General features: G+C 47.1%; 1 protein-coding gene across 1 annotated transcript in view; it reads right to left on the bottom strand.

The window, feature by feature from the left end:
• LOC141949222 (rho GTPase-activating protein 20-like) overlaps positions 1–7,556 on the bottom strand; it is a 34,330-nt gene extending 26,774 nt beyond the window's left edge. Inside the window, exon 1 of the mRNA XM_074882558.1 lies at positions 7,451–7,556. The gene's annotated coding sequence lies outside the window, so the exon portion shown is untranslated. The remainder of the gene's footprint in view (positions 1–7,450) is intronic.
• Between the last annotated feature and the right edge of the window lie 19,738 nt (positions 7,557–27,294).

Raw genomic sequence — 27,294 nt, forward strand, 5'->3', positions numbered from 1 at the left:
GAGGCATATGGTGAAGCATTAACATTTCCTTGCAAATGCTAGGGAGAATCTTTAACTCTCCTGTCACTACTTTAACCCTTTGAATTCCTTAAGAGCCATGATTAGCCTAATTGATCAGAGGAGGAAGTGTAAAATAATGTTGGGTGGCCACAGCCCCGTATTTTATTTGTGGATGCAAATCCTCTCAGAGAGACTGGGCAGGGTTTAATGTGACTCAGAGCTAAGAAACTTGAGTGTAAATATTTATCTGAGCCGTTTTACACAAATTCATCTTCCCTTGTTGTTTCACTAATTGCTTCCCTCTTCTGCTAAAACACAGATCCAACCAAACTCAAACATTTCTTAAAATATGCAGAGCCTGATGGCAGTAAATCAGTTTGCAAGGACACACTTTGAAACATTTCCTTTTCCTTCCAAGAAACGGAGCCCTGCTGGTTTATTTTAAAATGGCCCATATAAGGGGGACTGGGAGAAGCAATTCTCGGCTGCCAAAGGCCGAGTGGGTTTTCCACTTGGAGGTGGCTGGGGATTAGTTTGACTCACACTAATCTGTTCCATGCCACTTTTTTTCCCTGCTCCCATGGATTACTTGTGCCTGCAGGGCCTGCCTGGGAGTCTGGAACAACACCAGCAGCAGATGGCAATGAGAGAGGATGTCCTGCGAAGCACAGAGGGGACTGCTGTCTCATGGAGCACCAGAGGCCTTCCTGACTGGAGTGGGTCTCTCTGAACAGCTGATGTAACGGTCCACGCTCTTAAATGACACCAGGCTGGACCCCAAATCAGGACACTTGGAATTTGTCAAGGCTTGGGTCAGTTGGACACAGCCTTGCCCGCACTCCTCTGGGAGCGTCCATGCCTGGGGATGAGTGCAAGGGTCTGGTCCCTGACAGCACCAGGGTCCTCAACCACAGTGAAACTCTCAACTGTCACTCAAACAGCAGGAGAGGTACCTAAAAAAGCGCCCAAAAACTTGAAATACAAAGACAAGGCCACAGCTCCCGTTCATCAGCTGTGCCTCAATAAACAGGCGTGGCACCTGGAGCTCTGTGCATCCTCACTGTGGCAGCCGGTAGTGGACAGAGAGGTGAAAACTGATGAATACAAGAATTAAAAAAAAAATCCTGCTATTTCTAAGCCTCAGCCTGCTGATACAGTGTTGGTGGACAGAATGTATGAAAATTATGGGCAACTGCTGCTGAAAACACCCATGGATGGTCTTTTCTCTGCCAGTCTGAAGGTTCAGGAGGAGGGGGGACATCTATGTATTCTGGAGCAACAACAAAAAAAAACACTGCAAGAAAAACACTTACTGCTGGTGAGGATGATTATTGGCTATCACCTTCAACGGGATCAGGCTCTGAACATCTGAATGGTGCACTCGGACAAAGTCTTTTTTGCATCGATATCAATTTGAAAAACTCTGAATAACACAAATGCAAGTCTTCTCTGTAGCTAGCACAGCACAGCAAATTGTTAATTGATGGAAACTTCAGAGATCAATACATGTTGATGTCGATTTAGAAATATTTCTTTCTGTACTTGGTGCTTCTGGCCTGGCAAGAAACCAACAGCTGCCAGAGAAAGCGTTTTCCCCTTCTAGTACCAGCATAGGAGACCAAAAGCAGTGGGAAAAGTAAAACCTTGTTTTGTAAAATTAATTCACCTTTTCTTGGAGGTCCCAATGGCTTGGCTGCAATTCTGATGTCCAGGGCTGAGTAAATTTAACTATTTGCTGACAATGGATTAGACCAAACAGCTGCTGCCTATTGGGATTTTCCTGCAATGCTTATTCCCATGGTGAAAACCCACTGCAACAGATTCCCCCTGTATGTTTTGATAGAACTTTCATCACCCTTTTCCTTCCTTTGAACCAATGCTGAAAGCTACCCCAGGAACTTCTCACAAGGAATTCTTGTGTCTAGAGCTCTAAAGAAAACCTCTACATAGCTCTACACACACGTACGGTCTCCAGCATCAAGATGTGGCATGCTCTGGTTATGAGTGTAGCACCAAACAATTATGGGGTGACTACTGATAAGACTCGTGGGAAATCAGTGGGGGCACACTTTTACAAAGCCCTTTAAACCATTTAATTCAGGCTGGTACTTTGTGGTTGAAGTTTCTGCTGTAAAGTTGGATGTATATATAGCACTGGAAGGGAACTTGCTGGGTTTCACAGTATAAGAATTCATCACCGAGGCCAAAGTAAATTAAGAATCATGCTCTTTCTTCAAAAATGCAAATAAATAGTTCACTGAATTGAACTTTGGCAAAATGAAAAACTTGCAGAGCAGCCAAACCTGAGGAACAGAAAAATGTAACGCATTCCTTCATGTCTTTAAAATATCCCCCCCCTCTTCCCCTCTCTTGGTTCAAAACTCCCCCTCCTGCCATATTAAAAATTAAGAACTCATAGCTGGGTCTCCTCGGCTACAGAATTACTCCAGCCTTTCCAAAGCAGGGCCTCTGAGCTCGAGTGTGCTGGTCCAGCCCTAGCCAGGGCCCAGGTTAACTACCAGTGCATGAAATGCACAGCACCCACGCTTGGTATGAGACACAGGATGATATAAACTGCACAAGGAAGAGAAAGTGTAAACTACAGACACTTTAGGAGGCAGCAACGCTGCAAGTCCCCTGAGCAGACAGCGCATGAATGCTGTGGTGTGACTCCTCAGCCCTCCCTGGATGCGTGTCCTGTGCCAGCTGCCACGTTGCAGCGGGGCACCAACACCCTGACAGACCGACCAGACTCACCAAGCCCTCTCCGCCTGCCTTGGCTTTCTCTCTTCGGGACAGAAGCAGGCCTGCCTCCCCGCTAGCTTCCCCCAGCCCCAGCGCAAACGTGCACGAACTGTGCTCCCGGGAAAGGTCCCAAGGTCCCACCTTCCGAATGAGGTTGCTGCAGGCAGAGGGTCTGCGGCTTGACCCCATCCTCCCCCCAGTAACTGCCAGAGCTCTTGGTGCCCCTGAGTTTAAGAACCTAGTGCACGTTGCAAGTCTAGTATTCCTTGTCTATTTACAATGGCTCAATCATTTTATTTGCAGCTCAGTCATGGAAAAGACCTTGAAAAGAGTCAGCTCTGTGCATCTGGATTTCATTAGAGCTGAACATTAATGCCTTATAAGCATCCTGTTAGCATTACACAGACTTGGGGTTCTTAAATGGCACTCTCAGAGCTGCCTGGCTGAAAAACGGGTTAATGAAGAGCACCTCTGCTAGCACACACACTATGAAAGGCATTTTCCTCTTTCTGTTGCTTGCTCATCTGCCTGTCAGCATCAGGATGGGTAACACACTTATTAGTAACATTCACTGTCGAACTCCTCAAAACTCATGATAGGTTTGTGCTAAATTGCAGGATTTAATCCCACAGCATTTTGCAGTTGATGCAAATGAAAAACTGGCATCCCAGCCTCAAACGAGGATCCAAACATCCTGAATTTCAGTGGAGCTGCAAGTCTAAAGTTACACAAGCTGGGCAAATAAAAGTAGACTTTGGCTTAAACAACTGGACTTTTTGCCAGTTTTTGGAGTTGCAGGAAGACACTAAGGGTTGAACAGTGACAGAGGCCAAGGGAGAGGCATGGCTCAGCAGCTGGGCAACGGTCAAGAGTGGAAAGGCAGGCAGGAGCAGCATTCCGTGAGCTGAGCCCACGTAAAAAAGAAGGTGCGAAGGAGGGGCGTGAAGAGCTGCCAGTGGACAGAGACAGGGAAGGGGAGAGGCGAACCGTGGAGGATGAATAGCTCAGAGATCAAATAGCCTGGAAGCAACAGGACAGTTTGCCAAGTGAGGCTAACAAAGAAATACGCACAATTCTTATAGTAAAAAGCTATGAACCAATGCGAGTTAAGTTGTGTGGCCTTAAAGAACGTGTCCCAGTTCTTTGATGACATGAGAGGTGGAAAAAGCAATGAAATCAAACTATTCACATTAAGTTCCCTACATGTTCCCTACATTATTCCATACACATTATTCCCTAGGAGCAACTGGTGCAAGCTACTGCAGAAATTCACAGATGAGGTAAGGCGAAGGAAGGATTAAGGCAGAAAATGTCTTGTTCCACTGAAGTCAATGATAAAATGCCAGTGTCCTGCAGCACGAAGGATTTATAAGAGCAGGCAGACATCTCCAGCGAATCAGGCAACCGCGAGAGAGCACAGTGACTCCTCACATCCCACGGGAGGGTACAGGCTGAGGTCAGGCGGCGGTTTTGCTCTGGGACAGAGGGGCACAGAGCTTGCACCTTCTCCTGGGAGCACCCAGCCTGCGTGGCTGAGGGGCTCCTTGGGATGTCACTCCCTGTGCCTCTATTTCTGGCGCAGCCTGAAGGGCAGGCAGTGGAAAACTCCGAGAAACATTCTGTTTAAAGACACGTATTCTGATTCATATATTATTCCACGCCTTCACTTCTCCTGGTATTTCTTTTTTACTTTTGCCTTAACCTCTACAGGAACTAGTGTGAAAACTGTATCAGCTGAAACTAGGCCAAATATAGGACACATTATGGGGTACAGATGACCCCAAAGGCTTCCTAATCTGCCCCTTATGCCTCACTTCCCATTACTTGGGTTTAAAACATCTGTGTGTAAATTAATACCTCCAGGCATGAGCATTTTTGTGGATCTTTGATAAATACTTTGTAATTTGAAAGAAACTTTCCAATTTTGAGGTGTTTGGAGCAGAAAACAATTGTCCAGCAAGGTTTACAGAAGAGCTACATGGAATTTATATTTTCCACCACTTAGTGGTCAGTCCCTACTGGTTTTATTAATTTTCAGGTAGAAAACTGTCCTGAGGCTGAATAGTAGCCTCTTCATTTGCTCCCCCTACGCAAGCACATGTGCACATACACGTCTGCACACACACACCTACACAAAGCTCTCTGGCTCATAAACTTCCCAATAAAGATGGCAGGCAACTTCAAAACCAAATCAAAACAAGCCTTTCAACAGGAATTATGAAAAATAAGTATTAAATCACAAAAACATCCTGTTTTGCTTCAGTTTCTCTCTCACATGCCCCAAGCTGGACTCCACCCTAGCTGTTTTCAGAGGGGCTAACTATGGGCTCCGGGTTTTGGAAACTTTCATGTCCTTATCTACCCTGCCATGTGCTCTCAGGGGAACGTGAGGAGGGCAGCACTGTGGAGCCAAGAAAAGAGGGGTTGATCCCCTGCACACCCATCCCTGAGCCAGTCCTTTTTCCCACAGCTCTAAGATCCATCAGGAGAAAACGTGGAGAAGTGGAAGATGAACAGAAGTGGGGTTTACTGTTTTTTGTTTTGTTTTGTTTTTTTTAATCACAGTGACTGCCACAGTCTCCACCTCTGAAATGGAGAAGGTGCTGTTAAGCAGACTTGCTATTCGCTCTACTAGGCCTAAGTGCTCATATTGACGATGCTTTCACGGATGAGCCAAAGAGAACATCCTGAGGAGGTGCCCGGACCCCAGGCAGAGCACGCAGAGAGGTGGGGATCTGGCGAGGCAGATTTCCTGCCTTAGCTGAGAACCTGACCGCGCAGACCAGGTGTGTCCCAGCTCTCGATGCGGATCGGATGTGCACCACCTCCAGTACCACCTCCCAACCACCTCTGCTCGCCAGCTTCCTGCCGGAGGATGGGGGCTCACCCAGACCAGAGCCACACTGAGCAATCCACCTGTGGGTTCATCCAACACCTAAAGTGCAGCGGCACTTAAAGACAGGTCAAGAGAAAGGAACTGTGCCCAGTGCTGATGAAGGAAGGACCTTCACTGAGCTCACTGAGAGACTGCACGGGAGGCAGAGACTATCATTACACCTCCATGGCTAGGGACACCTATCCAAAAGTAGGTTTTGCACCAATCCAGATAACGTGCTTGACAGGCATTCTCTGAAGCAGCTGACTCTCAGAAAATGTAAATCTTTTTAAACCAATAAACTTTAGTATTTGTTTTCCTCTTGAAAGGAATGTGTGTTCGTTTTAAAAACATCACTAGAGGGCGTTAAATAAATGGGCTTCCCAATCAAGCTAACTGCCTGTACAGGCAGTGAGATCTTTGAGAAAACTGTTTCGTTGCAAACCTTGGAGGGGAAGATTTAAAAGGTCTGTGCATATCAAAACGGCCTCCTGATCAATTCCTCTCTGGCTCACAAGCTGAATGCTTTATTTCTCTTTAGGTGTGTCCTGGAGAGCACCAGCCCGCGGGCCCGGGAAATGCACCCAGGAACTTCCCTGCAGCTGGGCACGAGCTGTGCCAGGTCTCAGCAAGTCACGCAGCTGTCCCGTGGCCAGGAACACGGCCCGTTATACAGAACCCATCAGGTACCAGGGGCTTAATTAGCTCTGTCATGCTGGACAAACCAGTGACCCGGTCCTTAAAGAAAACACTGGGAAGACTGAGGCAGTGCCTGGCAGCGCTCTACGCATCCCAGGGAATAGAGTTGGCGTCGGAGCGCCGTGCTCCCGCAGAGGCAGGTGCCTGTGGCCTTGCTGCTCTGCCTGCGCGAGCCGGTGGCCGGCTGTGATGCCGAGGCAAGGAACGTGCCGTTAAAGGCCCCATTTTCCACATCTGCGGGTGTGCAGAGCTGGCACATTACAGCAACACTCTGGGTTACACCAAGGCATCAGCAGACAGAGGTCTGGTTAGGAAAAAGAACGCCGAGGAATGTTCGAAATGTCGAAGATGGGAAGGTAAAGGGAAAAACAGACACCTCTGTCTTAGGCAGGGCCCACAGGTAAAAACTGCAAGTGCCTCTAAAGACCTGGCAGCAAAAGCTGCAATGAACCATCACCCTGGGTCAGGGTGCCTCTGGCTGCGGGCACCCTCCAGCCCCTGGCAAGCACTGTTAAGTATTACAACTAGTTGCGGATTTATTTTTTTTTTGAATAAAACTTGCTATTTATTCCAGTGGAAACTCCCTGAAAAGAAAATAGTTCCACTCAGCTACTGTTTGTTTTGGATGATTCGTTTGAGCATTTCAAACTGGCGCTTTGAATAATGTTTACAGATTTCCCCTCTTATTTTCCATTCTTACGGGCTAACCTCATGCTAATACGAGATTCTATTGTTTGCTCTGTTGCGGGTACAGAGCGAGCATCCCTTCCCCACCGCCCGCTCCAGAGCACGCTCTGGCTTCCCCCGGCGGCGGCAGCGGGGGCGGCTCTGCTCGTCACCGTGTCCGGGCACGGCGCTCCCGAGGGCTCTGCCGGAACGGCACCGGGATGCCCCGAACCGCCGCGCTGGGAGAGCGGCCCCGTGAAGGCGCCTCAAGCCGAGCGGCCCCCAGCCCCCCGCCCACCCCAACGTCCCCCGGGCCCCCGGCTCGGCGTACACCATCGCCGCCCCGGGGCTGGGGACACCAGACATCCCCCGCCTCCGGCCCCGGCTCCGCGGGCGCGGCGCCCCCGGCTGAGCGCGCACTCCCCCCCCGGCACCCCCCCCCGGCACCCCCCCCCCGGCACTCGCCTGGCTCCACACGGAGCTGGGGCCGCGGCCGCGGTCATGGCCGGCGCGCGGGACTCATGGCGGCCGCTCGGTCCCGGGGCGGCGGCGGCCGCTGCTGAGGGCGACCGACCCCGCGCGCGGCGGGGGCGGGGCCGGGGGCGGAGGTGCCGCCCCCGCCGCGGGTCCCTCCGGCCATTGGCTGGGCGCGGGGATGGGCGGGGCCGGGGGCGGGCGTCCCCTGTCGGGGGGGTGCCGGGGGATGCCGGGGGCACCTGTATTGTTCCGCTTTGCGTCCCTCTTCTCTTATTAAATATCTGCTCTGAACATTTTGTCACTTATTTACTATGAGTTTTTTACCTTACTCTCTTTTTAAGTTTTATTTTTTTAAATTTTAGGCAGCTCTTCCTCCATGCTGGAAGGCAGCAGGCATGGCCCTGCGAGGGAGCGTGCGGGCACCCCCAGGGCGGGTGGGGCACGGGGGCCTCTCCTCTGTCACCCCCGTTAGTGCCTGACCCTGGGAGGAGGGTCGACACCTCATCTTGGGAAAGGCTTCTTTACCATCCTTTGCTACATTTGTTTGACCTCTTCCTTGATCTTCCTGCAAGGAAGCCAGTTAGTGGCAATCGTGCTAATAGATTTTATCATTAAGTTATTTGTTAGTGTTACCGTAATGTACAGGGAAATTTTTTGAAAGAGCCCCCGAAGTGGGGGGGGGGGGGTCAAGGCCCACTGAACGTTCAGAGTAACCACGCAGCTAAAGCCAGGAGGCACTCTGTGAAGCTCTCACACCAAGACTTTTAAAGCTCCTGCCATGGGAATGTTTTGCCATCATAAACCAAGCGGAGAGGTATGTAAGTGCCCTCAGAGACTGGCCCAAACTCCTCGCTGTCCTCCATTACTGGCGCTGCTTGAAGTGGGACCTGCCCGGGTGGCTGTCACGCGGGCTGGAGTGTCTGGGACCGTTTATCACTGAGAGGACAGGAAAAGCAAAAGGTGTATTCCCTCCCTGCCCCTCCTCCTTTTTTTTTGGTTTGTTGTTTTTGTTTTGTTTTGTTGTTGTGTAGGAAGTTTCCTTTAGAAAGTTTTCTATCTGCATGGCAGGGAAATTTTGTCTCTGTGGGGAAGTCTGTTTGTGTTGAGGAAGAAGCCACTTGGGAAACTCTTCCAAGGTAAATGTGTACCAAGGGCGGATACTTTCACAGTTCTGTCACTTTGAGAAATATCTGTGCTATAAAGTTCTCTCTGGAGATGTGCTAAAAAGAATACATTGCATGGGGAGAACATAACTGATCTAGGCTGAGGTGTTTTGATCTCTTTCGCATTATAGCTTCAGTCCTGCAAACAAGTACTTAAAGCAGTAAATAAACTGAAGCATTTAAAAAACAAAAGCGCACCACATCTCAGTCACACAGACTGCCAAGTGATTTTTGAAAGCTATGAAGAAATAGGAGGGATGCTTTATTTGCCACCTGGTACACTGTGGTCTGATCTTTGTTTTCTCTATGCATACAAGATTTGAAAAGCTGTGATTTTTCAGTAATGACATCTCCTCTGTCTCTAAACAACCCTTACAAATATTTCTGAACACAAGATACATAAGAGATACTTTTGAAAAATGCAATGATAGCGCCCCCCCAATGTGATGTGTTTTGTCTTTAAAAAGACAAAATAAAGCAGCCAGCCTTCCCCCAGCATACACTGATGGAGCGTTACTAACCGTGCAGTCCCTCCATCAGCTCTTACTCTCCTGAGAAATACCTCAGGAGGCATTTCCTGTAAGCGAAAAGGTACAAATGGGCCAGACAAATTTAAGATTGCAAACAATACTAGAGCTTATTAGTGCTTTTCATTCGTGTTTTTCTGTGTTTGGTGAAGTGGATCCACAATCTGATATGGCTCTGCCCACTGTCTTGTTATAGCAACAATGCTGCAAGTAAAACAGCACAGCCTTTTCCAAAGGAGCTCTCCAGATAAGATTTCTTGAGCTTTTCTTTCCAAAATACCTCTTTCCTAATCTAGCAAGCAGAGAAAAGTTTCCTTTGCAGTGGCAAGTTTTTGTGAATTCTGAGTTTAGCAACACTTGTTACATTAATTAAAAATGCTTTAGAGCCTCTAAGCTTATTACACTCCCACTGGTAGCTTGATGTTTCTTTATTTCCATCGCATGGGCATAGGGTTTCAGGATATCTGTGTTTTCTAGATCAGCAAATGCATCAATAACCAAGAGAACATTTCTCCTAAATTTATGAGCAAACTTAGACAGAGGATCCTCTTCCCTCCCCTTTGCCTCCTGCCCAGGAAACATCCATGAATGATCATTTTCTGAAGAGCAGTTAATCTTGGTAAGAAAGAGCTCAGAAACAGCCTGCTGTTTTCTCAAACTAGTTTGTTTTGCAGTATCACAGCAGCCATGTAGAGGATCAGATATGGAGAAAGGAAATAGTTGTATCATGCTAGGGTGCAAATGCTGAGGCACTCTCTCCAAGGAGCAGAATTAGTGATATGGAATTTGGGAAGCTCATCTCTGCTTGTGTTGTCTTTGCTTGTGACTTTGTTGCTCTGCTCCATCATCTGCCTATCTTTCTGAATCGCTCAGCAATGTTGTGGTGGGTTTTTTTTCCTTTTTGAAGTGTGAATACACATCAAACATTTTTTAAAGATACAACTGCTCCAAGCCAGCCAAATTGGCTGCAAGCCTGGATATTATAGGGAGGAATTCAGTCTTGGAAATATGACATCATCAGTGGTCTCTAGGTCCCTGGTGTCTTTTGCAGGGGTGCTGAATGTCAATGCTCCACTGAAACAGCCTTTTCCAGCAGGGAAGCCCATGTGCAACCAGATCAAACCCAGCTTGTTCCAACTGTAGCTGTTAGAGTAAGTTTTTTAAGAGTCCTTAAAAAAAAAAAAAAGAACCCCACACCTCCCCAGAAACAAAACCCCAACAGTTGGGGATTTGTTTTCAGAAGGACGTTCAAGATAAATTCCTTGAGAACTGTTATTTCAAATCATTGTGCTTTGGAAAAAATGCAAACTGCATTATCACATCTCAGACAGACCCAATTCCACAACTCTGGCCCCATCTACATTAGAAAATAAAGAATCAGCCAAGGGTTTCTGCTCCAATGCAGTTGTTTCCTTTGCTGGTTATGGATTTGTTTCAAAACATAGTGCAGTCCAGTCCTCATCTTCCTGTGCAGGCAGGGAAGGGCTTGGAATACTTCCCTTGTTTATGGGACACGGCTGAAAACTTTGCTGCTGCCAGATCTCCTTCACCCTGTTGCATGAGCATCAAGTGATGAGGCCTCTGTCTGACGGGAGTGACTCAGAGACAGGCCAGCCCTGAACAGAAGTAAATTTCTCAACAGATAGGAATATTTTGCTTTAATTTTTCTGAGTTGTTATTTGATAGTGCAGAGGAACTATTTGAAAGAATCTGCCAACATACAGGATCAACAAGTAAATTCATTGTGCTCCAGAGTTTGCTTTCCATACTAGAGTGCTGCAGAAATACCACATGGCTGGCGATTTGTCACGCTGCTGACACTGCTACCTACAGTCCTAATGCACTGATGTTCAGCGGTCCTAATTAGATGTTTGCTGAACAAACGTAGGGATCAGTGAGGAAGCTCTTCCATGTCTAGCACTGTGCTGTCAGTGAGCTGAAACCCAAGGAAGTTCCTCCTTCCCTTCAAGCATGAAGTCATAGGCTGTGGCTGAGAGCAGGAAATTGGGTTAGCCAGGGCATGGATCAGAGCTGTGCAAAAATCTGTTCCTGTGCCATGAATTCTGATGATAACCTTTGATGTGTGAGGGCTAGCCCATCACATCCTCTCTACACAATGTCATTTAACATGGCTGCCTGGGCTGGATCTTGTTCTCAAGCCAAAGGTTGAGCTGGCCCCTGCTATAGAAAGAATACATCCTATAGGCATTGTGTGCTCCTCTCCCTGATTTACATCGTGTTTCCTTTAGCTGGGCTCGCTGGCGTCCTGTTTGCCTGGTTCCTTTGTCTGCTGTAGCTTCATTCTGGGCTGAAAATACCATAAGGATGTCTGTACAATGATTTGGCATGTCTGAAGAGCATGAAGGCTACTAAAAGGAGTATGTTTCCAAATGGCAGATACTCCTTTTTCTTTCCTTCCTCAGGGCAAAAAGTCAGTTTTATAACAGCCCTTCTTGCTACAGTCCTTTTAACCACCACTTCAGGTATGCATTTCCCAGGTGGTTTCCAGTCAGTGCCCTTTCTTGCCCTCAGCCTGCTGAGCCTCACCTCTCATGACTGACTCGCTGCTTTGTGAAAGGTTTTGCCCAATTAGCAACAGGTTCCTTCACTGCTTGGCTAGTATTCATCAGAGTGGGGTGTCACATAGTTTTGCTGCTAGGCCAGGAGAAAAATGTGTTTACAACATATGTAATGTTCTCCCACAGGTACCCCACCCCTACACCTTCCTAGCGTGAACACAATCAGACAATACAAAGATCTTTTAAAACCACCTCTGACTTGGAGTTGTGCTCCTGTTTGCAGTATAAACACGCAGTGTGTCTTGCTACGCCATTAATCAAGCAAGCAGGACTAAAAAACACCTCACTTGTGCTATTTGGCCAAGGTGTTGTTGCTTTTGGAATCTTATCTTTTGCATTTCCATGCACACTAGACAAGCCAGTTTCAGTGTGGTTAAACCTTCATTTAGCTGTAAGAGCAGCTGGAAATACCATGCAAAAATCCACGACCTGCTGAAATCAGTGGGGTAACTCATCAGTTACCCCTGTTCCTGTGTTTCAATGAAATATCACTCACATGGATAAACCTGGTGAGATTTGGGCCATGATTTTAAACAATGTGATTAATTAGGTCTTGCCTTGCTTCTGTTTCATACTTATAGTCCTGCAGACTCAGAGGAGAAAGCCACCAGCTTAGAAAAGCTGTATTTTCTGAACAGTTTTGCAGATATGTGGAAGAGACCAGAAAGGGAAGGAACTGGAGAATGGGTCTTTAGATCTTTAATAGTGACAGCATGGTGAAGGCTCTCTTCCCATGCCTATTCTTGTTATTGCCAGTCTGGAAATAGCATGACACAAAGGTGGTTTGAAAGGGCAGGAATATGTCTATTTACATTGTGACTGCTTTATCTCAGGTAGAGTAAAAGATGAGAACTCAGGGCTTGATTCCCAGCTGAAAGGAACATCTCTCCAGCACTCTGTTCTCACACACTGTTTCTTGTTGAGTGCAACTGAAATGCAGGAGGTCCCTACGTGTTGGGAGAGCTGTGACTTTCTTTGATTCCTGAATAAAGGACGGGCCTTCTGAGGATTCTGCTCTGTGAAGCTGATGCTGAAGTTTTCTCTGTGCAAACTATCCCAGCAGAAACCCTGAAGCAGCAATGACTTGGCCCGTAAGACAGACAAGAGTCAGCTATGTCAAGGTCCATTACAAAACTCTATCAGATGCCCCAAAGCACACTCAGGGTGAATCTTCAAACACTGGTAATAATTTCATTTCAGGTTCCACCCTCCTCCTGTCTAAATGTAATGTAACATACATTGCAGTCAGAGATTTAGTGGCCTTGGCTAAAGTCCTGTTTCCAGACCTGGTCCTGAGCACTGCTTTTCATCTCTCCTTGCTAGAGGCCTGCTGAAAAAAGTACAGCCGCAATATTTTTACAGAGGGGAGGATTGCACACTGGGGGTTCAGGTTTGTTTCTTTTCACTTTCCTTGAACTTGAAAATACCAACCGGGATTTTGTGCCCAGTTTCAAAATAAAAAAACCTGCTCTTAAAAGAGACGAAGGATGGGAAATGTGAGGTCAAATACTCAGTGGAAGTGTCCTAAACAAACTTAGGAAGACAGTGGATGTTGTTGTGCAACCTCACCTTGGTGGTGGCTGATATCTGCCATAACAGCATGCTGAAATACGTGTCACTTTGAGAGAAAATACGCTGAATGTTAGAAGGCTAAGGGAGCCTTTTCAACACTCACTTTGTGCCAGAGCTTTTGAAAAATAGTTTAGACAGGTGATTAAAGCTATGCATTTTCTCAAATAGTTTAGAAAGGAGTTGCTATGGCTGTTAAAGTATGCTATTTCTTATTCTATTACTTAAAGGGGGTTTGTTTAATCCAGGGGATACCGTCGCGCTGTCAGGGCTCAAGAGAGGCTGGAGTCAGAGGAGTGCGCTGCTCGGGCCGGACATTGAGGGACTCGCTGCAAACCTACGTGTGCTAAAAAGGATCTCTAAATTGGCCACCTGTGAATTACTCCCTGACACCTTCCCAGGCTGTTCTCAGCCCATGGTGGGTCCCTGGAGAGGGTGGTTAACCGTGCCTGGGTAGAGCAGTGCTGGCGGCAGCTGTGCCTGGGGTTTGGTTGCTGCGTGTCCTCGGAGGGACTGGGGCAGGTGGAAGTCTTGAGCCCTGCCTGCGGGGCACCGAGCACCCTCTGTCTGCACTTTGGCGGCTGTGGAGCCACCTGCAATTTTATCCTGCGGCCCAGAGCTGCTCCCTGATCGTGAATGGATATTAGAGCTCCTCCCTATGCCCATATCAGTTCATCGTGACTGGCTCTTAGTGACTGGCCATTTATGGGAAAATATGTGCTTTTGGGAGTATGAGCTTTTGCCATGGTAGCACTCTGCCCACGCAGACAGGGCTGTTCTTCTTGCCAGCTTCCAGCCTTGGCCCTGTGTGCATGATTTAGCCTTCGGAAAAGAAGAGGCGATCAGCGCATCCTGTGTGTGTTTGGAGAGGAATGCACAGCAGCCTGTGAAAATGATTTATTGCACATGTTGAGCACCAAGAACGTCAGGCAGGCTCAGCACTGAGGGCTCCCCGGGGGATCAACCTGTGCTTTCCTTGCCATTGTTGCTGGGAGCAGTTCTGAGCAACCACCATCAAATAGCTATGGCTGCGAGGAGCACAATGTTCAGAAAAAAACTAGGCTTTCCATTCTTTTCCTTCCACTCTTTGTCAGCTTCTAGGATCATATGCTTCTGACACTCTGATTACCTTCTTTCCAGCTCCTCTCTTTGCTGTTTTCACACTGCTGCAGTTTCAGTTCCATATTTTGTCACCTATAGGGCAGAACTGCCTCAATGTTATGGTATCTAAGGAGAGGGTATAGAGAAGGCAGTCAGGCTGTTCTCAGAGATGTAGAGTGGTAGGATGCTGTGCAACAGATTCGAGCTGCCAAACATGAAACTGATTAGATAGAAAGAATTTTTTTTTCACTGTGAGGGTAAGTCAGACACAGACAAGGTTACCCAAAGAGGTTGTGGAGTCTCCATCCTTGGAGATACTCAGATCTTGACTGAACAAGGCCCTCAGCAACCTGATCTAGCTGCACCTACTCTGAGAGGCAAACTGGACTAGATGACCTCCAGAGGTCCCCCACAACCTAAATTATTCTGTGGTTCTGTGACACTGTGCCAATATTTCACACTGAATCTACAGAGTCAACTCCTTGTGTTCATCCAGAGATTTAGCTTCTGTTGAGTGCTGCATTTTCTGAGCCTCACCATTTGTCCTGTTTCTCCCATTGGTACTAGATGACAGCTTGGGCTCCTGTAGGATTGTTTGCTCTTAAGTCTGTGGCCGTTTCAGTCTTGCTGAGCTACAAACACAGAAGTCAGATGGGGAATGCAGCTGTGGATATCTGCATTCCTCACAATTTTGGGGGTGCACGAAGCAAGCATTTTGGTTCATGTTCATGCTTAGAAGTATGTAAATGTGACCTTGGAAATATGTGAACATAGCTGCCACTAGTCCCTGTGTCTACCATGCTTGGCACAACAGGGACAAAGCAGTGAATAGAGTCAGCGATCTTGATAACGAGCAACGGCAGGTTGCCTACGGCTGCAGACCCCACATTTTCTGTAAGGAGCGTATGTGCGTTTACGTGAGACACATGGTGCGTATTTGCGATGTATGCGGTACGCAGTTTTGGACGGGTGTGTTTACAGATGTTTTTGGCCCACTTAAAATATCTTTGGCAAGAGGCAGTTCTATGAATTTGAACCAAGCCAAACACACCTCTGAGGTCATTGCTGCCATGAGATCACCACCTAGGCATAATGTTCAGGACCTTTGAAGACTCCTTTTGTGTTTTTCTAACATTTTCCCTCCTATTTGAAGGTGATCCAGGGCAATTACAATCCACCAAGGGAACAAACAGAAACCCTTTGCAAACCAGAGCCATAACAGCTAGGCATGGAGATCGCATGCAGGGGCTAAGACAAAGTGTGTGTTGCTGTCATCTGATTTTTCAGAAGGACTGCAAACTCATGAAATCACTGTAAATACCAGATTACCATGTTCCTCTGGAATTTTGAGTACAGCCTCCTACTAGGTCACTATTTCTATGTTTTCACTCTCTGCAGAATATTTATGAACAAGCTTGACTTTTTTTCTCTATTCTGGCTTCAAATGAGTTAATTTTATTCATCAATGTACTTGGCACATGCCAACTGTTGTTCAGGAACTGGGCTTACAGAGGGCAGTCTCCAAACCAAGCTGATTTTTTTTTTTTGAAACCAGAAGAAACAAAGCTTTGGACTGCAAAGTGTCAAAGTCATACATGGAAGAGTGTGATTGGAAGGCTATTGCAGTGGAGGAGTGTGGGAGTGTCAGCTCTGTGCAGCTGTGGGAGATTCAATATGTTAAGAGTCAAATCATGTGTTACTGGTAAATGATTAAGAGGCAAGTTGGCATTGGCCTGTCAGCCCTGTACAGCTGTGGGAGATTCAATACTTAAGAGCCAAATCAACATTGGCTGATCAGCTCAGCCCAGCCAGAGAGTGCAGCTCAGCTGGGGAGCTCAGTTTGGCGAGCTTGGTGAAGGTGGAGAGCTCTGCCCGGAAGAACTCGGCTTGGTGAGCCAGGCAGGAGCTCTGTCCTGCGCTGGCTTGGAGAAGCACCAGCTCTGCTCTATGCTGGCCCAGAGAAGCAGCAAGGCTTGGAGGAGAAACAGGCCTTGGAAGAGAGATACCAGGCTGTGCTAGTGTGGTGAAGAAAATGGCAGCACCGAGACTGCCTGTGTGGTATGGAACTGTTTCTGGAAGAGAGGGTTGATGACTGTCTAGTTGCTGATTTGCTTATTATGGAGATTCAATACTTAAGAGCCAAATCGCCATTGGCTGGTGGAGCTTTTGTGCAGGCTCTGAGAAGCGTTGGTCAGTCCTGCGCAGGCCTGGAGAAGTGTCAACTCTGTTTGAGGGAGCTCTGGGGAGCTCGGTGAAGGTGGAGAGCTCTAGCCAGAAGAACTCTGCATGGCGAGCCAGGCAGGAGCTCTGTCCTGCGCAGGCTTGGAGAAGCAGCAAGGCTTGGAGAAGAAGCAGGCCTTAGAAGAAAGATAAGTCAGCTTGGGGAAACTACAGATTGATGACTGTCTAGTTGCTGATTTCTTCATTATGAAGTAAGAGCTTGGATGAGAGCAAAAGTATGTATTATTGTATGAGTATGTATTAATGTAAGAAGAAAAAGAGAGATTAAAGAAAACAAACAGCCCCTGCCCTGCAGAAAGAAAGAAGAACAGTGTGATGTGTGAATTATTTTGGCCGCTACAATTTAGTACAATTTAATGCAACTTACTAAAATTTAATACAGAGGAGGAAGCTTTTGTCTTCCCTGTGGTAACACTGATACCTGTGAATACATTTGGTAAGAAGATGGCTCACTGACTCAAAAATAAGGAGAAACATTTCTGGAGATGTTGTTCCATAATGATCCTCAAGCCACCAGCACTACAGTAACTCTGAAGTCTCTTTGTTTGCTCAAGGCAGATTTGAAAAGATGCAACGTTTGTTTGAAGGGATGGACAGCTCTTGCTGAACCTTGGCACTCTCCCCAGGCTCTAATACCACAATTTTTCTGCTTCAGAAAAGGACACTGGGAAAGGTGGTCAGAGCATCTGTGATGGAGTGTTCTGTTTGGCAGTGTGGTGCAGGCTCTGCATCCATCCCTGTGCCACCCACAGACATGCTGCCTCACATCTCTTTGCAATCCTCTCACCCCCCCCCCTCCCCGCTCCCCATCCTTTTCAAGCAGACTCTCTCTTCACAGCCATACACCGCTGCTTTCGTCCTGTTCCCGCTCCCTCGCCACCACCCACGCTCTCTCAGATACTTTATTCTCCTCTGCTTTCATGCAGATGCCTCCCCTCCATACCCTGTCTCGCACAACATCCCCTCTTGCCCAACACGCGGACACCCTCCCTCTCCAGAGCATATGTGGAGCAGACGCATTTCCTTTTATTGTTCCTGCAGCCCCGCCCGTCTCCCGTTTATTCACTGCAATAACACATTTGGAGTGGAAGTAGTCCTGCTGAGAGCAGCCACACAGACCGCACAGGAGAGCCAAGTGTTTGCCCAAAATTGCTCCTACGTGTGGACTATGGCTTCCTGCCCGTGCACCCAGAGGAAGATGCTGCACAGGGTCCAAGGACCCGCTGAAATCGATGCTGTTACAGTTAGTGAACCCCAGTCCCTCCCCCAGGGAGTTCAGGCTTGGGCATGGTAAGGCCAAGAGATGCCCTGGTAGCACAGTCACGGCGAGCTGACTTACACAGCCACTGACAGGCCTGATCTCAGGGTTAAATATATATGCTTTTTGGCTGGGTTGAGCTGGGGTAAGATCCCCCACTGGGACCACCACACAAACCCTGTCTCAGGACTGATGCTTCTGGCGATGAAGCCAGTTTACACCAGTTTAAAGAGACTATGAATATACAGGCAAAGGGTAGGATGGGAGCCAAAACCCTCTGGTGGTCAGTGCCAAGGCTGGGAGCATAACAGCCCTCAATGCTAACTCCTCATCCGGGGCCACAGTTGCTCACTCAGGCTGTAGAAGTACAGAAGAAAAATAAATGCAGCAGGGAACCCGCAGAATGCGAAGACACCACATGTCCGTCTCACCAGCCTCTTCCCCTCTTCATCTGGCAAGGGATTAACTGCCAGATGAGATAAAGAAAGATGCATCCCCCCCCCTTCATCTTCCCTTCATTGTTTACAGCCCTTCTTGAACCTGGGGATGGCAGCAGCAGGAGCAAAAGGCATGGAATGAAACCAGCCCTCATCCTTGATACACTGTGACTGCCGGAGAGTGACGAGGACAATAGACGTGTGACAAACCTGATTGTTGCCTGGAGATGGTTTTAATAGAGAAACTTGGCATCAGGATCACTTTGGGACATTAACATCTCTGTGAGCTGCCTACAGCAATGAAAGATGAGCAGGGGCTGGTGGGTGGCGGGAGGGCAGAAGGCGCAGCAGTGGCCATGAACTTTGAGAGATGCTCGCTGCTGTTTTCTGGAAACGCCTGACAGCCCCAGTCCAGTTAGCGCTGCTGACTCTTTGCCAGGGACTGTCATTGCCAGAACTTCATTCAAAGTTTAATTAATTAGGAGCTTAATTAATTTTGGGTTACATGTGAAAAGAAACCTTGTTAGCAAGGACTCTTCCCACACAGACAGATGAGAGGCCAACATTTGTCCAGTCAAAGCTAATGAATCTGATGAAAATTTGAAGAAAATTTTCAAGCACTCAGATGTAAAACCCCCCAGCGCCTAGACCTCATTTCAGCTTATGGCTTGCCAGACTTGGTCTGCAACACTTTCCTTCCCACTCCATTATTTGAGGGGTGAATAAACGTAGCCCTGAACAAAGAAAGTGTTAAGAAAAGTTGCTCTTGCAGCATTTCCGCCCATAGTAACAGCAGGAAGACTTCAAGAACTCGTGGCAGAGCTTCTGACTCTTATGAGCTTTTTTGACCAGTTCTTCACAGTCACATCTTTGTGAAGGTCTGGAGTCAGCCATGAAGTATCTTCGTTTTCAGATAAAGCTCCCTCTGGCCCCAGGATTCAACTCAGGCCTCAAAAGCCCTCTCTGGGGCTACTGGTTTGTCCCTTATTTAGGAGGACTTCTCAGGCTTGCTGAGAACTGTTCCACTTTGAATAAATAATTAAATGCTTATTAAAGTGGGGACTCGTGTCCATTTTTTAAATATTAACTTTAGTATTAAAAATGCAACTGAAAAAGCTCATAGGAACTCTCTTTTTAGGTGTGAAGACATGCAAGTCCACTGGCCTTGGAGTCTGACTGGGTGTAATTCCATTAGAATTCATTAAAAGCACCATTTCCGGGTGAATTAGAGATTTCTGTTTTGTGTTGTAATGGAATTGTGTGTTTTTCATGCTCAAAGTAAGCAAAGCCATCTCTTTACAGCCCCTCTCATCTCATATAAAGATATATTTAGGCTTTATTGTAAAGTGCTTTGCAATTCTTGGGTGAAAAGTTCGAAGTACCAAGTACCACACTGCTACTATAATCAGTCTGGTCCCCTAACAAGGGTGATGTCATATGCAGATTTGAGTGGGTAATCTTATCATAAGGATGAACTGGTCTCAATCTTTTCTTTTGGCGTGTTCGACTCCAGACTTCCCTTCAACATCTGACATGTGGGTTTTATTGTTCAACTGACTTTCTTCTTGTACAAACATCCTGACTGAAGCACATGCAAAGGGAGGAGGGAAGACATTCCTCTGCATGTATGTTTGAGTTTCTCTGTCTTCTTGCTATGTGGTCCCAGGAACATATGGAGGTCCCTGCATATTTATAAGCTCTTTGTTTCCCAGCTTCCAAGGCCAGATGGCACACTCTGATGCTTTGGGGCATTTTCACCTCTAGGCCCTGAGCTCGTTCCAAGCTGGGGTGAGAGGTCCACGCCATAGCAGTGCGCAGCTAAGGAACGTCTGGTTAGTTACCACTTTGGTCATAGGACAAGTTGCGCCAGAAACAAAGGAAGAACAGGTTCTGGCAAGGCACTTCTCTTGCGCTAGTCTGTCACAGAGTGCTGTTCTAGTCATCTCTGCGTTAGATCTGGCAACGTGCATCCTGGTTACAGCTATGGCAAAGCTACTGGGTTTGTTGGTTAAGGTCAAGTTCATTGGACTGCATATAGGTTCACAGCTGCCGTCTGCTGGACACTGGGCTTGGTCCTTTGTGCCACTGTGAGCTAAACAGACTGTCAGATGATCCCATCTGGTTTTGACATCACTTTTGTTATTAATCAGTTTATTACTAATTGGATTGCTGTAATACCACAGTGTTAAATTTTACATAAGCACAAAGCAAGAGGTGGTCCCTCATAAGCTCATGCAAGACGAAGAGGAGGAGTAGAAAAGGCAGAGCTCATTCAGTTCATGGACAATCCTTTTTTCTTAGTCTTTTTGGAAAAATTGCTGCAAACTGCGTATGGTCAAGAACATGAATTTGGCTGGAGTATATAAAGTGGATTAGGTTTCTGCTAATGTGAAGGAAGTAGGAGAAGGTATCCACTTGTCAGCATGTCAGCACAAGGTCTTGTCTGAGATTGCAAAGTATTGTTAGAAATACTTTTTTTTTTTAGAGGACAATAAGATCCATGATCCACAGGGCAAGAGAATCCTTGTTTCTCTTTCAGTCATAATCTGCTATGTTTTCTATTATGTCAAATAAGAGATTAACTAGATTATATCCTTTTCTGAAATGAAAACAGCATTAAGATCTCCCTGTTCAACCCATGTCCTCATGTTTTTAAAACCTGTAGAAACTTCATTACCTTAAAATGACAAAACTCCAGAAAAGGCTGGCTGAAACTTTTCCAAAGCTTAAGAAGAAATTAACATATTTGGGTTTATAGTAAAAGCTTTGTTTTACTCCAAAACAAAGCTAAGAATACATTTGGGATCTCTAAGGAACAATGGACTAGATCCCTTTACCACTCAAAAAAGACAGACTCTGTGGGATGTCTGTTAGGTGTCTCTGCATGAAATAGTTCTCTGCTGGTTTCTTTCATCTGGGTCTTATTGAAGTTTCCCTGGGAGTAAGACCCATGGAGAGAAAATATTTGTTTTATAGGTTTTGGCCATGTTTTATGATGTACTACAATTTCAGAGCATTTCATCTCCATGAGAAGCCTATTCTTTTCTGCCTTAGGCTCCAAGAGTAGATACTCTACAGGCTACCCTGCGGTATGTTGCTGGCCTGGGGAAACTGGTGCGTCCTGGCAAGTGCAGTTGTTCCCCAGTCACTGCCGACGTGGCTCTGTCAGTCAGAGCCTGTATTCCTGCCCGTCACAGCTGAGCTGCCACAAAAAGCCCAAGCCCAAGAACTGGAAACCACTCCAACCCTGGTGGGAAGTCAGCGTATGCAGGCCTAAGCCACCTTCCTCCTGGCATCCAGTTCTTGCTGCTGCCGTGAGACACAGGCCTACATAAACTGGTGTGGTGTAGGAGTCGGGTGGGAAGGCCAGTGGCGACACTGGTGTCAGGTATTGAGAAAAGGCTTTATAGTCCTTGAACCCGGACCAGGTGTGGACACGCTACTGTAGATAAGCAAACTGCTTTGAAATGTCAGACAGCTAGTGAGCTTATTTAGACAGCAAATGGTGTTTTTCCATATTCACATTCAGGGAAAGATAAAGATCATGAAGTTCTGTTCACCAGGCAGATATAAAGGCAGCACTTCCTAGAGAACCCTACTTGTCCTGTACCCATGGTACAGGTAGCGCGACATTTAACTGAAATGATCTGGATTATCTTTCCAATTTTTCAAAGGGAATTTTTACTTGCAATGTATTACTCTGAAGATGCTAAGGCCCTTCCTGGCACTCATGCAGAAATTACAGTGGAAGAATATGTCAGGACCTGTCATGTGTTGAAGACTGAAAATGTGGACTATGGAATAAATCTGACTGAGATTAACGATCATGCCCATATCTACCACAGGGCTAAGGTCTTGGGATATATTTTTTCCTTTTGAGTTCTTCTGTCCCCCATGAAAGTGCACAGTGAGATTCAATGCTATTTGTTTAGAACCTAAAGAAACAAAATTAAAAGAAGACAGAACTGCCAAAAATTAATTGTTAAAAATGTTCAAAGTCTAAATGTTTTAGCAAAAGCCCTTCTTACTACTCATTTGCCATTCAAGGTGTTGAAAAAGTTGTCCTAGAAGTGAACATGTTTAGTATTAGCAGCAATAACTGCTTAGTAGGCATCCTTCATCTCTCCCAATAGCCAGTGGGCTTTTTTCCAACTGGGAAAGCTGACACTGCTGGTGGGTGATGCTCAGAATAGAGCTGCAGCACTCTGGTGTACTCTTGGAGTGACACCACTGATGCTGTCTGCTCTTCATGTGGTCCAAATGTTTTGTGACACCAGAATGCTTCTAGTAATGATGGGGCACTGCAGGAGTTTCTCCAGGAAGCATTTTAAGAGCTAGTACCTAATGACTCGCAACACGTGTGCTGCAATGCCTGTAACACCTCACAGAAACAATCACCAGGATGGTCTCTGAAGCCCAACTCCACTACCAAACGCTTTCCAGTGCCAGCAATGTTCTGCCTGTGCATGTGCAGAGTCATCCCGCGGCCCTGCTGACCAAGACATCTCTACCCAGCACACTCGTTATAAACTCATCAAGCCTGAATTTCAGCCAGTAACAACCACCATTGTGGAACATCAGGCAAGTGGTGATGCTAGTTTGCAAGCTTTGTACAAGCCTACAACAAATTTTCTAATCAAGCATAGCCTGCAAGACAGACATACAGGTCCCTCTGGGTCACTAAATGACTCAGGTGATTCCTTATTCAAGCAAGGACACTCCTGTACCTCCCAAGCCTCCCACATACTAAAAGCCCTGATTATTCCTTGCTCAACAGCCACCATCTCATCCTCTTGGATAATTTCTGAAATGGCACAGAGATGGACAATTTCTGCTCTGCACCTGCAGAACAAAATGTGAACATTTGGGGAGACTGTGGGAAGTGCATGGATGCAAGAGGTATGTGGTGTGGTGGTTGTCTCTGTTGTTTTCTAGCTCAGAACTGGGCTGTGTTTCCTGATCCTCTTGCTCTAAGCAGTCAGCAATTTATTTCCAAGCTTTGTCATTGATTCCAGATGGAAACCTGCTGTCAGGGCAGCCCATGAAAAAGTAATTTCACAGATGTCCAGCAGCCTCTTCCAGGAGAGAGAGGTAAGTGATGGCTGGGATAAAAAAGCATCCTTTAGGTCTCTAAACTCTGTGAATTCAGCCAGCTTACATTCTAGGGGGTTAATGAGTTGAGAAGGCTAAAATGATCTTTTTATGGGCATGTCAAATGGCTGGAATGTGACAATATTCTAGTGGAAAATAGCACTGTTGAAGCAGAAAGCATAAGCACAGCAGGTCAGGAAGAAATCAATCATTTGAGTGACATTGGTGATGCAGGCCTTTGGTCCACGCCGATCCCACGATACCTTTGCAAGTCCTAGGGCAGCAACATCAGTGCCAGCGGTGACAGCTTGTTGGGACAGACTTTGGCCCCGCAGTCCTTGCCTGGGAATTTGACCCAGCACAGAACAGCTCTTCCTCCTGAAGTTGAGCTGGGGCGTGAAGTCACTGCACGCTTAACACATCTGTCCCTCCCAGCTCAGCGCCTTTTACTGGAGGGTAAAAGGGGTCCTGAACAGGTTTTTTTTCCCAGCTGCTGGAAGAATTACTGAGTTGGCACTGCAAAGGCTTGCTAGGATCAAACCAGGAGGCCTGAGTACTCCTGCACTGTACATTTTTGGACAGTTTAAGTCTTGAGATAGATTTGTATTTCTAAGTATTTCCAAGTTTTTTGAGATGACAAGGAAGCAACATGAAAAAAGCATCATGAAAGCTTAAAGGCAGAGAGGGGAAATAATTTGGTCCTGTGCTGTTTCAGTATGATTAATGGATTCTTCTAGAACGGCTTTCCAAGACCGGTTTTGCTACAGGGGTGGTGGGGACAGATTCTTGCACAAATAGATGCTACGTAATTATCAAAATGTTGCTAGTTGTAAGTTTTAGGCACTGCTTGTAACACCTGGGCCCCAGACAGTGCCTTTCACCAAATGCTTGAGAAGGAGGCAAGAGCTGTTACCCGCTTCACAGGGCAGGACACACACACATGCGCGGACACATGCCTGGCACCCCGACACGGGCTCAGCACGGACAGACACACGCCTGGCACCCCGACACGGGCTCAGCATGGACAGACACATGCCTGGCACCCTGACACGGGCTCAGCACGGACACATGCCTGTGCCCGTGCCCGCTGCTCCCTGCGAGTGACCCAGGTGCCCAGTCCTCCCTGAAAGAGCTTATTGAACGTCCAGGCGGGAGAGTACTGAGGAGGCGTGGAAGGGAACATGGCAAAGCCAGGCTTTCAGCTTTCCACCCTTTAAAGGATGAAAACATGAGGGAAGGTGTCAGAAGTCAGTTTGCTTTGGCAGAGAGAGGGGGAAAAAAACCCCTGTGGCCTGGCCAGGAGCCAGAGGGTTTGTGCTGGCCACAGCTGGGGCGATGTCATGGACCGAGGAACAGAGAAGTGTTTGTGCTGGTCCCGGTGACGGGGTCTTGTGTCTCCGGGGGGGGCTGATGGCAGTGCTGGCGCGGGGGCACTGTGGGAGGAGGGAGCACCGGCCTGTGGTGTCACCAGAGGTCCTGGCCCACGTCCCACCATCCCTCCTGGCTGCACAGGGAATTCCTTTCCTCTTGCTTCGGGATGTGTATGTGTGGGAGACTCTGGGGAGGGGGTGGGGGGTGGAATGGGGGGTGGAGGAGAAAAAAAGGTACCATTCAGCTAAATAACCTCGTTGGCATTGACCCTTACCTGCCTGGCTTTTTTTGCCCAGCTGGATAAAGGAGCTCTCTGAGGGGTGGGTAAGGGAAAATCCCATTCCTTCATGCGGGGAAACAGGCAGACCTCTTTGGATGAAGTTCTTCATGAGCCTTCAGTCCCACTTTCTTCGTTTGTGCCTGCCCCCTGGTTTCACTCTGTTTATAAATTTCCACATTCTGGACAGTCCTGGAAAAGCCTGAACACCAAACTCGCCATCCTGGAGGAGACAGTCCAGGTTTTCACCTAAACTGGAAGTGAAAGGTGCATCTGTCCAGGCTCCTTAATCAGTAAAATAAGATTGTGGTGTTAAGAGTCCAGTCCATGCCAACCCCTCCCCACCCCAAACCTCTAGCAAAAATTCCAGCTCTGCTCACTCACATACCTGTCCTCAGTTGATTTTATTTTGGTGGGGCAATGGAGACCAGAATAGAAAACAGGATAGGTCTTATTTTAGAGGAGATGGAAATCCTGCTTTCATCTAACAAGCTGGAGAAGGCATCTCCTGACCTGTAGTTCTTGTTTTTGGGTCTTACATATGGAAATTGTTACTCTGAGTTATTACAAATAATTACTTAGTGACACTGGAATTCTTCGGCAGGGTATCACGCCCATGTTAACACTCCTTCGACTGTGCTGCGCTGAGCTGGTTGTATCGAGGACATCCCTCGGACATGACCAGTCTCCCGTCGGAAGGTTTTGTCTGCTGTCTGCATCCCGTGATTGCTGTTGTGAGGAAATGGGCTGCATGCAGGAGAGTTAGTCACAGAGCTTTGAATTGGGTGGAGGAGTTTTGTCTAACCCTCAGAAGCATCAGTGGGGACTGGATTGGCCAAAGTGTGATCAAAGCATTTCCCTCAGCTGGCTCCAGCCTTGGACAGTCACTTATTGGGGTGGTAAAAACCCCTCACAGGAAAATGACACATGTTCAGAAACAGTTCTGATCTCCTTCCAACAACCTGCTAATTTGCCTGTGACCTCACTCACTCTGTAAAAGAGCACAGAAGAGTTCCAAGATTTTAATCTTGCTCTCTAACACCATTGTCCTGGTGCTTCCAAAGGTGGAGCAGCTTTGAGAGGTCTCCAGGAAGCCAGAAATCCCCAGAAGATTTCTAAATGCCCACATACAAACGACTGCCGTTGTCCCTCCTTGAACTGTGTGGCCCATCCACTATTAGGGAATAAAAGTCCTGGGGCACTGAGGCACCGTGAGGCACCGAGCATGCTTATCAGGCAGGTAAGAGCACCAGGGCTAACGAGCAAGGCAACCAGTCTGTGATGAGATGGTCAAGTTGACGCCCTTCTCATCTCATCAGCATTTGGGTAGAATGAGCAGTTCTTCTGCCCATATTCCCAAGGATTTTATGGGATCACTGTGGGACACTGTAGAGTTAATAGCCATTAGTCAGGAATAAAACAATAATCTCAGCAATGGATTTTTGTGGCTCCCATGACAAACTAACAAAAAGAATAACGTACTTGTTTCTGTTTTCTTACTTTTTTTGCATGAAGGCCAAATCATTTCAGAAATGAAACAAAATGAAATGAAACCAAACCAAACCAAATTTCTTTTTCTTCTGGTTTGTTTACAGTTAAAAACAAACAAACCCCCTCTATTGTATGTTTCTATTTTTTTCAAATTAAGCTTAAATAGCTTGAAATTAAGCTATTAAAAAATAAAAAATGACCATCTTCTGACTTCTCACAGTTTTCAGGTTTTCTGGATAAATAAATAAATTGGATACCGATGGCTTTGGTTGCTGGAAATATTGGGGGGCATTTGGTCTGAGCAAGAGTTCCTAGTTTGCTCAGGATTGCTGATTCCTTCTGCCTGACTTCACTGATGTTTGCTGATAAAGGAGGAAAACAAAGGAGAAGAGAGAAAAAAACTCCAAGGACTTTGGCTTCCATTTGGCCTTTAGGACTTTGGCTGGAGATGCTCAGCACCTTGGCAAATACTGGATATTCTGGAAACAAATGGTGAGGAAGGGGACAGGAGCCTGGGAGCTCAGCACCGAGCTGGGCTGCGCTGGCAGCTCTACGAGCATGTCTGTTCAAGGGACGAGATGACACCAGAATCTCCCTGAAACGCTCCCACCCTCCATCCCCGAGTCGATGGGCGTGAGAGGAGACATCTGACTGCAGCCTGTGCATGGGTGTGCGGGCACTGGGGGGGAACTTCTGAGGAGAAGCAAATGTTTATTCTGTTCTGTTG

This window comes from Strix uralensis, chromosome 13, assembly GCF_047716275.1.
Source record: "Strix uralensis isolate ZFMK-TIS-50842 chromosome 13, bStrUra1, whole genome shotgun sequence".
In the NCBI taxonomy this organism is placed as follows: domain Eukaryota; kingdom Metazoa; phylum Chordata; class Aves; order Strigiformes; family Strigidae; genus Strix; species Strix uralensis.